This window comes from Python bivittatus, unplaced genomic scaffold (genome assembly GCF_059951505.1).
Source record: "Python bivittatus isolate LINGU-HERP-01145 unplaced genomic scaffold, Pbiv_v1 ctg000070_np1212, whole genome shotgun sequence".
In the NCBI taxonomy this organism is placed as follows: domain Eukaryota; kingdom Metazoa; phylum Chordata; class Lepidosauria; order Squamata; family Pythonidae; genus Python; species Python bivittatus.
Window position 1 is genome coordinate 31,457,585 of NW_028277034.1, and position 18,713 is coordinate 31,476,297.

Genomic DNA, 18,713 nt, shown 5'->3' on the forward strand with positions numbered 1-18,713 from the left:
AATTCCTTAGGGTGGTATCAGTCTCATCCTCTTTGCTTTCACATGCTTAGGCTGTGGGCTGAGGAGATGCTTCTCCCCATCACCTTGAACCTCCTCATACAAGTCCTCCATCACATAAGTGCTCCAGACAGTTGGTCCTCATGAGGAGACTGCAAGACAGCACTCTGATGGGTTTAGAGCTCTGGGAGATGAGGGAATAGCCATCTTGCTCAAATCGCAGTTGGCGCCTTTAAAAGGGCACTAACTTTGCTTACTTCCTTTTTTAATCACTTTTGGAAATTGCGTATTAATGGCTTTTTGGCTATTAGGAATCTTTGGATCGACAGGTTTTATAGCACCAGGTGAGTTTCCTTCAGTCCTTAGTGTAAGAAGTCTTAACTACAAGTTTAAGAATATACATACATACATACATACATATATACATACATACATACTGTATATATAAACAGCAAAGGGGTGATTAAAACTTTGATTTTAGAATATTACAGACTAAGGGTCCAGATAAATTTGAAATAAGATTTTGGAATTAATTATAAAGAATCCTTCCTGTGGGAAAATCCTTTTGTTTTGAAATTTAAAAAAAAAAAAAACCATAGTAAGATAAGACCTTAAGAATTGGACACTAGAGGGAACTAGAGGGAATTAAATATTATAATTAAAGGACAAGAATACTCAAACTCAACTTACAATTACAGAATGAAGTAAAATATTTTAACATTGGACATACTGAAGGAAGTTTTTGAAGAATAGACCCAGAAGTTAATTTTAAGAGTTAGATATATAGATACCTATATATAGATAAACTGTGTGTAAAAGATGCTATGGAAGAGGAACAAGTTCTACCTGACAAGATTAATACTGATTTGAAAGTAGATTTAAAAATGACAGGCTACAAGAATGATATGGAAAAAGGTGCTACACTGGACATAAAAAAGAAACTGGTTGATGTCTTAATAAGTAAAAGGAATATACAAATAACAAACCAAGAGAGGGACCTGGATAATTTTCCTATATTTGATTTACAAAAAAGGCTTGTAAAAGCTTTGAAGAATTTTGTGAGAAGGGACAAAGAAAAAATGAAAAGAAATCAAGTTCTATGACATTATTTGAAGGGACTAAAGATCAAGATTGTTAGTAGTAAAAGGAAGGAATATAAAGTTGTTTTATTTGATCAAGGTTAAAATAGATATGTTGTTATGACTGGTAACCTTTAGTGGCCTTTTGCTGGCATCAGGACTGAAATTTTATGGATTTGTTTATAGATAAGAGATGGGATATGGGAAGGAGACATCATTTGTTGTATTTTAAGAGAAGGTGATAAATTACTAAAATTGTTTATACTTGTGATGAAGGGGGAAATCACTTCATTTTTTTTTTCTTTACTATATTCTTATTTTTTCTTTCTATTTCTCTTTCTCTTTTCTCTTTTTTCTTCTTTCTTTTCTACACCATTTACTTTTACTTTTAATTCTTTTTTAGTTTGTATTAGTTTTTATTGTTGTAATTGTAATCTTTAATAAAAATACTGTTAAAAAAGGAACAGACAATTATGGCTTCTTACATTATCATGACATAAAAATGTTCATATTTGTCAAATCTATGTCACCTGGAAAGAATTAATGCATGTTAATAGAATATATGGCATATAAATCTAGCAAACCAACAAAATATTTCATCTGCCAGAAGCAGAATAAAACAGTTGGCAAATTAAAACTCACACTCCAATTAAAACTCAAATTAAAACTCACACTCCAATTCTACAATTCCAGTAACTGAAATGCCATCACCAAAGGCCTTCCTAGTAATCACCTAGATCATTTCACAAACAGATTAAAACTGATAAAGAATTTACCTATATCAGAAAACGCAGTCTTTCATGGCGTGGTCTCATGCCATGTTATGTGAAAGACTAAACATTTTAGGGGCTAATACCAACATTTTAAACTGGACTTAGCAGCATTCCCACAGAAGGATTCTTCGCCAGTTCAAAAGGATCTCCAGATTTCTGTGATCCTATGACATCAGCTGCATTTGGCAATTGAGCCAATTTATTTCATCTCAGAAATTAAGAAATTAGCAAAAAAAAAAATACATTACTTGGATTGTGATGTCAACACATCTATCTGTGAATTTTCCTTCTCAGATAAAATACGGTTTTCTCAGTTTCTCATCTTGTTGATTAATTTACTGTATTATTACTCTTCTCAAAGTTACCTGAAGGTTTTCTGAGTGAAGTTTTTAGGATATATGTAAGTTGTAAGAGATAACAAGAGGGAAAACAGAACAAATCTATTCTAAATAAACTATTTATTCCATTTAATTCTATCTCGTTCTTGTTTTGTAATGTAACAGATAATTTTCAAGTAGACACATTGTTTTCAGTCCCATTCTATGTATCCTTCTGCCCCAGAAGCAGAGAAAAAAATACAGTTAAAGGATGTTTACAAGCCAAATCAACCCGTGATTTGCTACTTGTGTTCACTTTTGGATGAGAAGCAAACACACACCTACAGCAGACTTGAAGTCAGCATTCCACAGACATGAAGAAAGTTCTTGTTTGTAAACCAAAGAGGAAGAATTATAAGCCAGACACTTACATCACCTGACAGATGTGTTTCTCAATCTTTCTCAAGGCCTTTTAAAATAAAAGTGGTTTTTAAAAAAGGAATAGCAAGCAGCTGAAAATAAAAAGAGGAAATCATGTCATACTTAACACGTGTTGTGTCCTCTTTAATAGAGGGAGAGAGAAATGAATTAGATTCATACACCACCAGAACCACCAGATCCTCCTTTATGTCTAGAAGCAAATATTTTATATTTCCTCTTGAAACTCTATAGCTTGTAGCAACTGGTAGAACAGTAACATATAATAACATGGTAGCAACACATAAAACTGTCAGTCCTCGAGGGAAATGGACACCTAGGCTGAAGGGGTAAACAGATTAAATCAATTTTAACATGCATGTTAAGGTCTGCGAAAGGGCAGAGTTTAGTGCTGCTAGGCTGAAAAGCATTTGTCTTTGTCTCGTTGTGTTTCCCTACCATTCAGTGGAACACACCCACAGGCTTCTCCCTTGGCTCCAGCCAGGCTCCATGGCTGATTAATGACAGCTGGAGGTGTCCATTCACTTCCTCACCTAATAATAAACTACAACCCCTAACAGTGGTTCCCCTCCATCCCACATTTAACCGAACTGTACTGGCAGGAGAGAGCCAATTACCAGGTCTGAGATAAGGCACACTTAAGCAGCTTTTGGGGACCCACTTAGCTGGCTTTAGGCATCCTGTCTTTTCAGATAATGTCTGGGTCAGTTATATAATGACCTGGCATTCCAAAAATATCTTCATTGTCCCTGCGGGGACTGAATCTAAAATGAAGAACTACCCTGTCCAAGCATAGACAGAACCAGCATAGGAGAAGCCAGCCCTCTATAGAAGCAACTGGTATTTCTTTTCTTATTTCTTATCCCTGACACTAACTGAAACAATGATTACTACTGTTTCTGCAGTACAAGCAATCAGTCCATTTCACAACACAAAGGTACCCACTAAAAGATTTAATAGGAGTATATATTCTTACCAAGACTTTTACCAGATTCTTCCAGTATTGTAAGCAGATCCTTGTTATTCATGAACTTGCATGTGCGTGTCTTTCTCTGTGTAAAATTAACTATGTAGTTAATAAAGGTTGCATTATTTATAGACCTTAAGATCTCCTTTCTCATCAAATACTAATTTCTTCATTAACAAAAATGCATAGTTGAGTAATTGTTTCCTCCAAATAAAAGGCAATAAATCAAAGTCTTACTTGGCTCTACACTACAGGACCTTATGTCCAAGATAGTTCCTCTTGATTTATTCCAGGAAACATGCATTTCTTAAGAAAGGAAGGAAATTGGCTTGAAAAGCATAGATTTTAAGTAAAACAATGTACATCCAGAATATATTTTGAAGCTATGTGATTTAGAAATTATGGTTTCCCTAATTCATTAAGGGGAAACAAAGATATTGTAATTCAAAGAGCAGGGTCAATGATGCATTTCCTCTACCCAAATTTTTGGGTTGCATGTTCAATAGTTCAGGATAATGGGAAAAGTAGCTAATAATATCCTGAGGGTTGCAGGTTCTGGATCCCTATTTATTTATTGGAAGGAAATTTAGAACAGATAAAAGAAAGCATTTCTTCACCAATAGGCACAACAGTCTGGATAACCTGTAAGTGACAGGAAAGAGAGTGTTGTCTGTCTGCTGTCAGCTAGTAGTCATTCAAATTTCTGCAGTCCTATTCACACTGCACATATTTAACCTGTGAAATTCATTACCGCAAGACACAGTGATGACCACTAACAATGGATGGTTGTAAAGAGCATTTGATGAATTCACGAACGGCAGGTCTATCAACAGCTATTAGTTTTAAACTTTAGTGTTACCTCCAGGTCAAGGGCAGCATGTTTCCAAATATCAGCTGCAGGAGAACAATATAAAGCTTGTCGTCCTTACTGTTATATCAGCAAAACTATGGATGGATTGTCTTGGTCTCCTGTTTCTGTTTTTTTTTTTAACTTTTATTGTAGTATGTAGAAAGTACAATTAAAATACAAAACAGAGAGTATAGCAAAGAAAGAGAATAGAACTAAAAGAAAAAAGGCAAAAACTAAAATAGTGAAAGATAGAAAGATGAAACAGAAAATGACTTCCAACTATCTCCAATACAGATATAAATACAAATTAAAAGAAAGTTAATCTCTTACCATTAATTAATCCAAATTCACATTATTTCTATCAACACAAACAATCTAATCATTAAAACCCACAATCAAAGCTTCATTTTTTTCCCACACAAGCACGTAATCTAAGAAGGGTTGCAATAAGGAGACGAATTTAGAAACAGTGTTTATCTCTTATTAACGGTGTTAATTTCATCATTTGAGCCAAATCCATTAATTTAATGATCCATTCTTCCACTGTAGGTATTTGTGGATCCTTCCATCTTTGTGGATATAACAAACTTGCAGCTGTGATCATATACAAAAGCAAATTTCCATGTTGTTTCTCCAATCCTTTCTCCATCAAATCCAAAAACAGTTCTGGTTTTTTTTTAATGCTCACTTTAAGAATCTTTTGAATAGCAGTACATATCTGATCCCAAAATTTTTTAGCCTTTTTGCAGGTCCACCAAAGATGATAAAAAGTTCCTTCACCCTCAGTCTCCCGTTTCTAATCATACGGATCAGATGGTCACTGTGAGACACACAATGCTGAATTAAGATGGGCTTTGACCTAAGATGAGCAGGGCTGTTCTTATTTTCTGAAGCACTTAATAAAAATAATCCCATATTAAATGAACAGAGATGAACATGGCAGATTATTCACAGATAGTTTTAAACTATAATCTCTTGTAACTCAAATAATTTGCGATATTTAGGTTACATTTTTCCTGACACTGAACAAGCAAAAGACTAAGTATTTCATTTCTTCTATATATGAGCTGTTTTGCATTTTAAAAGTCATAACTGCCAATACCACACTTTTTTCCAACAGTAGAAACCAGATGTATTTAATTCCAAGAACAGGCAGACAGGAATTTGTCCTGCTACAGATCCTAATCCCATTGACAATTGCATTTCTCATCTCGGTAGCAAAATTTGGAAGACAAAAATAATATTCTGTCTAGAGATACATGATTATTTATTTATATGTTTCATCACATGAACATTTAGAACTCATAATTTACAAGGGACAGTTGCATTAGCATCAGTCTATGTGAAGATTTAAAGACTAATACTATAAACATGCATTTCCAAGTGGTTGTGCAAATGGAGTGTGTGTGAATTACATTTCTTTTTTCTTTATTTGATATACAAAATGTTCTGAGTACTTTCCCAGTTGCTGCATCTTAAAGCAAAACGGGTGCCATAAAATGTAATTCCTTTGGGTATTAGTGCATGCCTGATGAAATGTAAGAAATATTCATCATGGCTGAGCCCAGGAAAAGCAAGGAGGAATAATAACTGAAAGCAACACATGCAGAACTAAGCAGGACTGCCCAAATAGAAGAGCCAATAATAAAGTCCAGATCAAGATATTTCCTACAGTAACTGCTGACAGGTGGCCCTTAACAGAATGCCAAAAGCAGCATTTGATACCAAATGTCAAGTCTTTGGGTGCTCCAAAGTAAGATGTCCCAGAGTTCAGTCTTTTCCCCATTTTATTTAATATGTATATGAAACCACTGGGAAAGGTCATCTGTTGCTTTAGGTTGAGATGTCATCAATAAAGTATACTGGATTGCCTACCAGCTATACATTACCTCCCCTGCTGAAATGGAGATTCTGAAGATATCCTGAATATCTGGAAGTGGTTAGAGGTTGGATGGGGAGAAACAATCTCCGATTAAACACTAGCAAAATGAAGTTGCCATACCTTTATGGCAGGGCCATCTCTTAACATCAGCCTCTATCTTAGTTCTTGATGGAATTGAATTTCCCCCCAAAGAGCTGGTCTGTGACTTGGAGGACGTTCAAAACTTACAGCTCCTGCTAGATCAGCACATAAAGACTGTGATCAGAGGTGCTTTTGCCTAGCTTTGACTGATGCACTAGTTACAGGCCTAATTCAACCACAGTGCTTGGTGACACTAACTTATATTCTGACCGTAACATGACTGAAGTATGCTCCAGTGTGTCCTGTGTTAGACTGCTTTTGATGATGATTCAGAAGCTGCAAATAGTACAGGTACTCCTCACTTACCAATAGTAATTGGAATAGGAATTTCCATCACTAAGCGATGCAATCATAAAGCACAATGTCACTGACTGTGCTGCTTAGTGATGGAAATTCTGGCACTTCCCATTGCTGTTGTTAAGCAAATCACCATGGGTTGTTAAGTGAGGACATCACATGGTCGCTATTTACAACCTCCTGCAGGCTTTCCCACTGACTTTGCTTATAGGAAGCTGGCAAAGAAGGTTGCAAATGGTGATCTCATGACTGTAGGGTCACTACAATCAATGTAAGTACAAGGACCAGTTGTAAGCACCACTTGTTCAGCACTGTTGTAAGTTTGAACAGTTACTGGTTGTTTAATGAGGACTACCTGTATAGAATGCGATGGTCTACTATTAGCTGGGAGACCTGATGCTATAGAATAACGTCTATTCCACAGTTGCTGCATTCATTGCCAGTAGGCTTCCAGGCCCAACTCATCTACAGTATAAAGCCCTATATGGCATAGAATATCTCAGGAAGTACTTTGCCAAGTATGATTCTGCCTATCTGGTTTGAAATTAAGGAAGAGTTTCCTCTGGACTTCATAGGAAATCGAGGGAGTGTGCACTAGGTCACAGCCCTACTCCCATTATGTGATATGATTTCCCCAGTGGTGTATTTGGCCCCCATTCCTGTTCTGAGGATCATCCTTAGGGTGCTTTTATTTAGTGGACCTTTGGCCCTAGAATGATTCAATGATCTAATGAACTTTCACATGTTGATTCATAGTTATTCACCACAGCGAAAGTGCCTAGACCTTCTGAAAAATAAAAACATAACTTTAGCCAGCGGGCAATAATACAGATTCATGTGTCCATCTCCTTACTACAATGTTAGATACACACAGAGCCACCTGCAATATATTTCTTAAGAATTTAGATTGAACCCTTTCAAGAGGGGTAAAAGGATTATATACAGTAGTCTCAACTGGGCTCCAAACAAAAGTTGTATTATGTGCCTTAGCCAAAGATAATTTTAGTACTGTTGGAATATACTGTGCCCCTCTGGCAAAATGAAAGGTTTGTATTGCTGCCACTGATTTTTGCACACTTTGAATTATATAATGTTGATGTGCCTTGTATCTGTTATAAACAACTGGGCCCAAATATTTAAAGATTTTAATTTGCTCTCTTGTCTGGCCTTTTAGCCACCAGGCATGCATTCTAGGTCACTTTGCAAAAATTAGGATCTTTGTTTTTGTATAGTTGATATCCAGTGCTTCTTTAGACCAACAAGTGGCTAACAGCTTATTTTAGTGCAGCTGATGTTTGTGACAGGAACATTACATCATCTACATACAATAAGATTGCAATGTGCTTAATTTGGTGGGCTAGTGCTCTGAGTTACTTACTGTGGTCACAAAAGAGTCAAGAACAGCAAGGCAGCCAAGATGCATCCATGTCTTATTCCTTTTTGGGCTGTTAAATATATTCATTGCAATGGCCTTGCATACAACAGCAAACTTTTATCCTAGAGTTCTTGGCAGAAGTAGCTGTCTAATAGTATTTTAGTTTGCCCCACAACTTTGTTCTGGATATAAGATCAGAGGCATGAAATCAATAAATGCTGTATATAATGCAGACCTGGGTTGGATGAATATTTTTTATTAGTTGCTACCATATAAGGTTATGGTCAAAAATTGAGTATCCAGCTCTGAAACCCACCTGCTCATCTGTCAGAATGTGTTACAAATTGGACGGCTTCCAGGTGAGAATCTATGGTGGACCTGATGTCCCCGAAGGAGCAGGGATGGCATTGCAGTGGAGATCGGCGGCCAGATGGCCAATTTGGCCGGCAGTGTCTTTTCAGATAAAGGAGAGATCATGAGATCACCCACTTGCACTCCAGATGATTGTTCCTTGTGAGTAGACTGCAGGAACTGAGTTTTTTGCAGCCAACTTGTGAATTGAGCAGCTGGGAGCCAAGGGATTTCAACCAAGCTCACAGCTGTGATGCAGCCTATATGGACACAAGGTTTGCACAAGTCTCACTTTCTTAAACACGTTTGGATGTAATTAATTTACAGCTAAAGAGATTTGCTGAGTGGCAGGATAAGAGAATTCCATTTGGTGAGTCAACATTCTTTCCAGACTAAAAAGGGGAGGGGGGGGAAGAGTTTTAAAGTTTTAAAAACTTTTGCCAAAGAGACTAATAAGTAGTGGATGTAAGAAAGTTTAAAACAGATAAAGGAGATAGATTTTTTTTTGGAAAGATTTTAGAGTGCTTTTGAATAAATTGGAATTAAAGTAAAATATTTGGGTAGCACTATGGCAGATATGAATTGCATGTTATTTCAAAATAACTATGTTAAGACATGGAATGAAGTTTAAAAAGACATGTTAAGATGGAAGAAACTACAATTGTCATTGATGGGGAGAATCTCTGTGATAAAAATGAATATCCTGCCTAGAATTATGTTTTTGCTTCAGACAATACCTGTTTTGACAATTGATGCACCATTTCAACAACGGCAAAAGGATATATCTAAATTTGTGTGGCAGGGAAAAAAAAACATAAGTTAAATATAAGGTATTACAAGATGCAAAGGAAAGAGCAGGATTGAGTTTACCTGATTTGAAGTTGTATTTTGCAGCTTATTGTTTGGTTTGGATAAAAGAGTGGATGCTGCTGAAAAATAGAAGACTTTTGGAGTTAGAAGGGCATGACCTGATATTTGGGTGGCATAGATACTTGTGGTACGACACAGTCGAGGTTAATGTGGATTTTAAAAATCATTATGTTAGACATGCCATATTGAGAATATGGAATAGATACAAATCCAGGTTATCCATGAAAACACCTTTGTCACTCTCACCACAAGAAGCATTTTATAGATGAGAAACAATAGGAAACACAAGTGACTAACTTATCACGAGATACTAGAATTTTGTCACGGGGAACACAAAATAAAATCAAGAGAAGAACTGATGGCAGGGGGACATAGTTGCCAATGGTTTTCTTATCTACAGTTTAGAAAGATTTAAAATAGACAAAAAAAATTATGGTTTTGAACACTGTAAGACTGAGTTTGAAATGGAATTATGTACAAATGATGAACATGTAATTGCTAAATTGTATAAACTTTTATTGAAATTTGAAACAGAAGAACAAGTGAAAGAACATATGATTAAGTGGACTAAAAATTTTGGTTATAATATACAGATGGAACAATGGAAAAATATGTGGTTGAAAGGAGTGAAATTTACACTATGTTATAATCTTAAAGAGAATTTTTATAAAGTGATGTACTGTTGGTATATGTCACCAGGAAAATTGTCTAGAACGTATAAAGGCACTTTAAATTCATGTTAGAAATGGGAACAACAAGAAGGGACATTTTATCATGCTTGGTAGATGTGTAAAAAAATCTTTAAAATCCTCTGAACCAGTGTGATTCAACAGTGATTCAAAAGATTTTAAAGATTAATATACGGTTCATTGATTCAAAGGATTTTAAAGATTAATATAAAATTGAGACAAGAGGTCTTTCTTTTGGGATTGATGGACAAACAGTTGGAAAAAAGTCATGGAACTTTGTTTTTGTATATGATAACGAGAGCAAGATTATTCTATGCACAAAGATGGAAAGACTCAGCAATACCTACAATGGAGGAATGGTTGGTGAAGATGATGGAACTTGCTGAGATGGCCAGATTGACTTCTTTGATTAGAGAAAAGACAATATCGACGTTTATTGCTGACTGGAAACCCCTTATGGAAATCCCTTTTGTTTCCCCTTTTTTGTGGGGAAAAAAAATGAAGTTATGATTTATGGTTTTCATGATTAGACAGGACAGATTACTGAAAGAAGAGAGACATGTTGTAACTTTAGAGAAAGAGGTAAATTTATAATTGTACTTATAACTGCTGTAAAGAAGATTGGAAGCCACTTCTTTGTATCTTTTTTCTTTCTTTTCTATTTTTCTTTTACTTTTTTCCCCCTTTCTTGCACTTTTAGCTTTCTCTTTGATTTCTTTCTTTTTCTTTTTTCTTTCTTATTTTATATTAGTTCGCATTAGCTTTTATCTTTCTTTTTAAAACTTTTTTAAAAAATTATTTTAAAAAGGTGTTACAAATTGAACCTATCAGTTTGTTGTATAAGTCGCTGGCACAAACCTTGCTTATTATGCATTACAGGCAGAATCCAAACCATTGTAAATACAAGTAACTTTATCTATAAAGGAAACCCGCAAACTCATTCGGTCAGCCTGCAGATATCGTATCTTGCCTATCTTCTCTAAAAGGGTCTGGGTAACTATGAATATGGTTCCCAGGTGGGAATTCCCAGATGTAAGAAGCATAGAGAATAATTGATGCTTCACTATTTCTATTACCACAGAGTAAGCTCAAGTAGCTCCTGTCAGTGCTTGGTCATGTCCAGTTTTCATTTTAGGCCATTATTGTTCCAGGTATCTTTTGAATTGTTTCAACTTCTTGAGCTCTTAGTAAAACAAGTTGTTTTCTGGCCACACAGGAGCAATCTCATCCAGCAGTCTGGTCATCCCCATATTCCAGTAATCTAGGTACTGCCCACTAAATTGTTGGGAAAGTATCTGGAAAGTGGGGTTATTAGTCACCTTGGGTTGACCATTCTAATATATTGTCCACCTAGAGGTTTGCAGTGTCAATAATTCACTACTTGTTTACAGTGTGATCTAACCGAGACACAGGATAGATGTCAATGTTCTCCAGATCAAGCACATGCCCATCTACATGCATCACAGCTGCCATTACCTGGAACAAGTCCATGGAAGTCATACATTCAGTAGCAAGCCCAGACTCCTCTTCCAGGGCATGGAGACTCAAGTCCTCCAAGATCAACAACTCCAGAGATATTAGCACCATTCCCAAGACAAAGTCCAGCAATTTGTGAAAGGCAGTTTCTAAGTAGCTGATCAGTCAGTAAACCAGCAATAGCCTTAGCTTGTCTATGCAGTCCAACTTCACAAACAAGTACTTGCAACCAGCTACCTCCATGACAACACTACTGGTCACTGCAATGAAGTTTCATATGAATACAACAATCCCTCCTTCCCAGATATAGAGTTGTGATGACTGCAGGACATCACAAAATGAATCTTGGGAGGAGAAGTTTCCACCAAGTTTCCATTCTTATCATTCCCCAATGCTATGCTCCTGCCACATCATCTCATAGCAATCTCAATGAAAGAACCATCTTCTCTTCCTTGGTGTCTATTCCAGCCTATTCCCCTCTACCATCCCACCCAACCTTTGTCAATCATCACATTCCACCAACACTGATTGTCATATACAGAGCATTCTAGCAGACAGAACACACATCTACAAACACCAATCATTCCCACCCCTAGCAACCACAACCTACTGCCCCTACTGAACATATACAGTTATTCAGGTCACTTCACAACCCAATCTACCAACTTCACTAATCCTTCCAATCTAATATGGAAAAATCTTCAAGACCTTTCTCAGGCTGTGCATCCTGCTGCCCATTCACCTCTCACAATTCCTTAACACATGCACATACAATTCTCCCATTTGGGGGGACCCTCTTCACCACTTGCCAGGTGTCATCAGGAAAACAGAATATAGACATGTCCCTTCTTTCTGTTCTCACATTCTGAACAAGGCCTGTCAGAATCTGCCCTCTAGCTAACCTCTGTCTTAAGGACTATTGCTGGTTCCCAGGTTTCAATGCTCCAATGTAACAGTTCACAGCACAACCTCTCCACACCAAGTAATCTCATCTTTACTTCTCCCAACTACTCTCTACTTCCAATAGACTATATTCCCCAGTCCTTCCTCTGCTTCCCTCTGCTTCTCTTGTAGCACTGCAACCAACAGCTGAAACGCAAACCATTCTGTCATGTCACCCTCCTCTATGAAACTGCTCCATATAGCAGTTTCCACATTGCTGCTGCTCCACTGTCCTCTCACAATACCACCAAGAAAGCATGGGCAATGCAGTTCACCTTTCTCCACAGTGCCAGTCACCCTTGGAGACCTGCCAAGTTCAACACATTCTTCTCTGGAACAGAGCAGATTCCAGTAAGGTTCATAATTTGCCTCTTTTTCTATTTCTTATCATCAGCATGATGGAACCCAGAAAAAGAATATGACTTCTTCCTATGAAAGAAAAGCTGAACTACCCATGGACATGACCCTGAAACTTCTTGCAAGATGAAAGCAAGGTGGGACTGGTTTCTAAGTAAAGAGCAGCAATAGACAGAGCAAAACAACTAGTCTGGCTAAAGGAAACAATCATCCTGCATCTTAGATGGAGCTGGAATTCTTTATGGAACCGACGTGAGGTCTGGAATTTTATTTCAAACATAGCTTGCTTCTCTATAATTGAAGTCTAAAGCATCCAGAAGGGGCAAGGTTGTCCACATTCTGGCCTGAATCCTTAATCTGTCTAACTTCCAAACTAGTTTTGTGCCTAATACTGCTTTGATCAACCTGTGAATAAACTATGCTAGGAGATGAACAAAGAGGGTATAATCCTATTGATTCTTCTGGTATACCAATAGCTTTTAACACCAACACCCATGGTAGTAGGAAAGCAAAATGATCACACTGTTCTTTGTAAAATAGGGTAAACTCTTTCAAGACCTCCAAAAAAATACCTAAAAATTTAAACATTTTGCAACAATTTAATAAGAAGCTTGAGTCTGCAGCATACACAACTCATTCTGAATTTATGATTAATATTACTCTTTTAATGCTGTGCTTAAAAACTCAGCTGTTTTCTGTATGTATGTGTTTTTGTCCTTTACTCTTTTTAAAAATATTTTCTCCTTTTTGTTTTTTTTTTCCTATTTTGTATCTTTTTTCCATTTACTTCTGTACCTTAAAGCAAATTTAAACATTAAAAATTAATTTTAAAAATCTGCTAACTAAACAGAAATGTGGAGGCCATAGCTAATTTGAGTATTCACCCTATCCCTGGTTTCACATGTTGAATGACTGGATGACTCAAAACCTGATTAATATATGACTTGCTATTGTAGGTTAAATTGACAGCTTGTGCATATGAGGCCGCCACTATATCCACAGAAATCAGTGAAGGTCCCCCTGTTGAGTTCAACTGTTTGTTTTGTCCATTAAGACAGATTCTGCAGGTTTTAAAGAAAACGTCAAATTTTAAAAAGGAAGAAATTCTTAGCAGGATGGTTAAAAATTGTGCTCTGCCAGTAATCTGCTATTCAAACTTGAAAATGGATAGAAAGATAAGCATATACCTTCTTTTGTGCTTTCTTTCTCCATTTATTATTGGAAAGGTGGGCCACACATTGTAACAAGCTGATTCACATTCCATGATCTGCCAGTTCCTTTAAACTGCACTCTTCCTCAAAACTGCTCCTTGTGTATTGAGATGGTATGTTCCTTAGCACAAAAGAGGAGAACAAAGTTAGGGGAGAAACAGGAAAGCTGGTCTACTGTCAGAACTGAGGCTTATCACAGCAGCTTCCTATTCTTAACTCGATTGCCAACTATATTGCTGATCAAAGGGCCAGAGCCCCTGCAGGAGCTTATGCAAACAGCATGGTGGCCGGAATTCTTCCTGATGATTTGTAAGCAGGAAAGAACTTTTGACATAAAAGACAGCTTAAACAGTACAAGAATAGCAATAAACCATCTGAAAAATGCTTAACATTGCCCTTGAACTAATGCAAATTTGTTCCAAACTTTTTTTTTTCTTTTCCTTTTTCTCCTTCTTGCAATCTCTGAATCTCCTGCTGGGGCATTTGAACAATCACAGGCTCAACATACAAAGGCCTGCAAGGGGGAGGGGAAGGAGGGGAAGAAATACTGTATATTAACATGTTTAGAACAGGGAATCAAACTCCTACGAATTAAATCTGTCGTCTTCTTTCTTTTCTGTTTGTTTGTTTGTTAAGCCTTCATTATAACAGTCTGGGTAGCAATGTTAAAGAGCAATTTGAATGCTTCAAATATTCTGTTAAGGATCATACTACTATAGTTAGCCAAGCATAGTTAATTAATTTACTATCCCAGCTCAGTAAAAACAATATATTATTTGTTTGTTTATTTATTTAATCAAATGTGTAGGCCACTATAATCATAGAACTCTTGGTAGGTAATAAGATAAGGAAATACAATAAAATGTAAAAACATAAGAATAAAACAAATTAAACCAAACACAATATATGGCATCAGGCCCAAAAAGCCCTCTGGACAAGTTCTGTCCTAAGCTTTTGAATTTCAGCTGAATCTACAATAGAAGGTCATACCAAAGGACTGGCTTTATCATTGAAAAAGCAAGGCTTCCTTTGCTTAGTGCTTCATAACTGTGTTAGAGTTTACTTGTAAATATGCTTAGTAAGCATAATGTGACCAGAAAACATTATAATATATAATATAAGCAAGTGGAGCAATAACATAATCACTACCCAGAAGAATTATAGTGGAAAACCTTTAAATAATGCTTTCACATTTATTTCTTTCAATCATATTTATGTCTTAAGATCATTAATAAACATTAACATTTTCCAAACATAATGAGTTGGATTCAGATTAAATTAAATTTAAAGCAGTAACATTGAAAATAATCAATGGGGACTAAAGTAATACCATTTAATTCAGTGAATTTATCCTAACAGATTCTGGATCTAATCAGTAATAAGAGTTTGGGAGGGATGACTGATTTCATCATTAAAATCTATTGAAATACATCCAAATCAATTTTATCAGGTATATAAAGTAGATATGTAAATATCAACCCTGATTGCTCATTGGAAGGATTGATAATGAAGCTCAAGCTCAGATACTTTGATCACCTAATGCGAAGAGAGATCTCTTTGGAGAAGACCCTGATGCTGGGAAAGATTGAAGGCAAAAGGAGAAGAGGACGGCAGAGGATGAGATGGTTAGATAGCATCACTGAAGCAATGAGCATGAAACTGAGCAAACTCAGGGAGGCAGTGAAGGACAGGAAGGCCTGGCGCAATATGGTTCATGGGGTCACGAAGAGTCGGACACGACTTAACGACTAAACAACAACAACAACAACAATGTAAATAAGATTCACTTTGGTGCCTGAATCAATGAATCAGTTGACATCTTGGAGAAAATCAGTCTATGGTTGCTAAGAGCTGACAACAACTTGATGCCACATGATCAATCAATCAAATGCTTGGTAACAAAATCCAACATCCATATTAGAATAGAAAGAATGTTTGTGTCTTTCCAACCGCTGCCAAGAAGAGGATTTTGCCAGAGCTAACTTTTTATTTAGATATTATCTTACCTTATCTCAATCTTTTGGTAACTAGGTCTATACGGCTAGATCCAAAAGCTGAGGAAAGAAGCTTCCTGCAAATGTACCATGCCCAGATTGGTAGAACATTTATTTACCTTCCTCCCTGGCCAGACATAAGTCATCACCTGTCCTATTCATTTGAAGATTCTATGCATGCTGGAAGTCTCCCAAGGATCACTATATATAAGAATTTAAAGGGTTTAAAAAAAAATTTTTTAATCCTGCCTTCATTATCTTTATAAATAACTCAAGGCAGTGAACATACCTAATACTCCTTCCTCTTCCTATTTTCCCCACAACAAAAACCCTGGAGGTAAGTTGGGCTGAGAGAGAGTGACTGGCCCAAAGTCACCCAGCCGGCTTTCATGGCTAAGGTGGGACTAGAACTCACAGTCTCCTGCTTTCTAGCCTGGTGCCTTAACCATTAGACTAAACTGGCTCTCTTATTTAAATAAAACTTGATAAAGTTGATTATCAAGTTTTATTATTCCATTGCCTCTACCTCTTTAACTTTTCCTTTTTGTTTCTTCTATGTTTCTGTAATAACAAAATTAATAGTTTGTTCTCGAGCTTGACTATGAGTTTCTGGCAAGCTCAGTACAACTCCACTAGCAACACAGATTCCTTTATCTAATCTTGCCAGTTTTTGATTATTTCATTCTGTATTTATTTAAAGTCGGATTTATATATCTACTTTTCTTTGCTCAAGGCAACAAACATAAGACTTCCTCCTCCAATTTTTCCTCACAACTCTGTGAGGTAAGCTGAGGTATGAAATTGTAACTTGGGCAAAATCACCAAATGAGTTTTCAGTGGCAGAAGGTGTACTTGAAAATTGGGCTGTCAGTGAAAGCCTTGAAATAAGGCTGTCTATAAGTGTATAGAATGTGCATTAAATAGCTCTCTCATTTTCTGCTGTGCACTTAACAAAGAGGACAGTTTAAAATACTCTGGGCTACACAATAACATTCCTATCTAATTCAAGAGATTCCAAGATTATAGTCACACTTAAATTAGAAGCAAAAAACCCCTACTGATATTTGTGAATCTACAGAGGAGGATCCCAATACCTTGAGATGGGGGCTGTTCAGGGTAGACACATACAATGGAGCACTTGGATAAGTCCCAATATCCCATATATTGGAATAGAATGTATAGACTGATCATACTAAGAGTACTTCAACAAAACCATGGTTCTTGCTTCCAGTTACTGTTTAGAAGAAATAATTACCTATTGAACATATGGATATTCTGTGATGATCTTTCATTGTTTGTGGCTGAGATATTAATAGTCTGCTGCCAGTCACCCTGGAATCAACCATTTCCCCTTCCTGATGATGGGACTTAGATTGACTTCCAAGTGAACTTTTAATACTAAATGATACAAACAATGTCATTAGCTGATTTTTGTGTAAATTCCCTCACAATATACACTGCCAGATACTGTAGATATGGAGGTTTGGAGTCCATCCAGTTCAAGAGGAGGAGGAGAAAGAGAGTGCAGAAATAGCCTATTAATCACAAGTGGCTTGCCTTGTAAGTTATCTGGAAAATTAATTCTTTGCAATATTAATCTGCCTTAACAACATATGAGCAGGACTGGCCCTTCAGTATCTACAAAGCTAGATTCCCCTTCCTGTTTTTCATTGTGTAAACCGGATGCGCTGGTGAACAAGATCTGTAGAATTAGGCAACAAAGATAAAATGCAAAATTACCTATTTTATTAATTCAGATTAATTTTCTCAAATGGGAAAGCTTTAACTTCCAAACTGGACTGTTGTTAAAGTCCAAAGTTGGGGGGAGGGGTTGCCATTGTTATATTATTCAGAGACACCAGCATTTTAGAAAATCTAAATAGCTGGCCTATACATGACAATATTTTGATTTTTTATATCTGCTCCAGTTTGGAGCAGAGAAATTGTTTGATCCATCTGAAACAAGCAGAATGTTTGGGTTGGACCACTGATGAAAGTGCAACATTCTTGAATACATTCATTCCAGTTTTTTGTGATTAATGTTCTTACAATTTAAAAATATTCTGTTTTGTTTGCATGCAGTAATTAGAATATAACCTTAATTGCAGGTATTATTTTATGATGTATTTACCTTTTTATGTATTGTTATTCATTCCAAGTGTTTGGAAAAGGAGAAAGTTAAAAATGGAAATAAATCAAATAAAAAGTGTTTCCAGACACTGTTAAATCTAATGCTGAAACATGTTTTACACAAACATCATCAGAAAGGGAACACAACTGGGTCACTTACCTTTGTTTATCCACCTGTTTTTCTTAACTTTTCAACAGTGTTAGAGGTTAATAACATTGTTGTTTCATCCATAGCTTGAATTTAATAAAAGCAATGAGGCATATCATCCTGTAAAATGTCTGCTGCAGAGGAAAGAACATTAGTATTGACCTCTAAAATAAATAAAATCCTAGCTACCCCCATCTACATCTAAAATTAATACCTCTTAAGTTTCCCTAGTGGCTCAGCAAAAGTCTCTTATTAAGAGTGACGGCAACATTCTGCTTTTACTACAAAAGAGGGGGGAAACAGTTTAAAAAACTAGATTCACATTTCTCTTAAATTATTTCTGTCATTTCTGAATATTGTTTATCCGGATGGACAGACAAAAAATCCAGTACTTGGACTTCTTTGTTTTATTGCACTGATGCCTGCTTT

The 18,713-nt window shown here is 36.3% G+C and overlaps 1 long non-coding RNA gene across 6 annotated transcripts in view; it reads right to left on the bottom strand.

Annotated features, from left to right (window-relative positions):
* Nucleotides 1–18,713, bottom strand: part of LOC112541228 (uncharacterized) — a 100,643-nt gene that overhangs the window by 65,025 nt on the left and 16,905 nt on the right. For 4 of the 6 annotated variants that reach the window (XR_015794577.1, XR_015794578.1, XR_015794580.1 and 1 more), the window contains exons 2-3: nt 18,297–18,418; nt 13,989–14,133 (exon numbers count right to left, since the gene is read on the bottom strand). The exons of 1 other annotated variant lie outside the window; for it this stretch is intronic. This is a non-coding gene — a long non-coding RNA (uncharacterized LOC112541228). The remainder of the gene's footprint in view (nt 1–13,988; nt 14,134–18,296; nt 18,419–18,713) is intronic. One more of the 6 variants, XR_015794579.1, reaches the window with a different exon arrangement.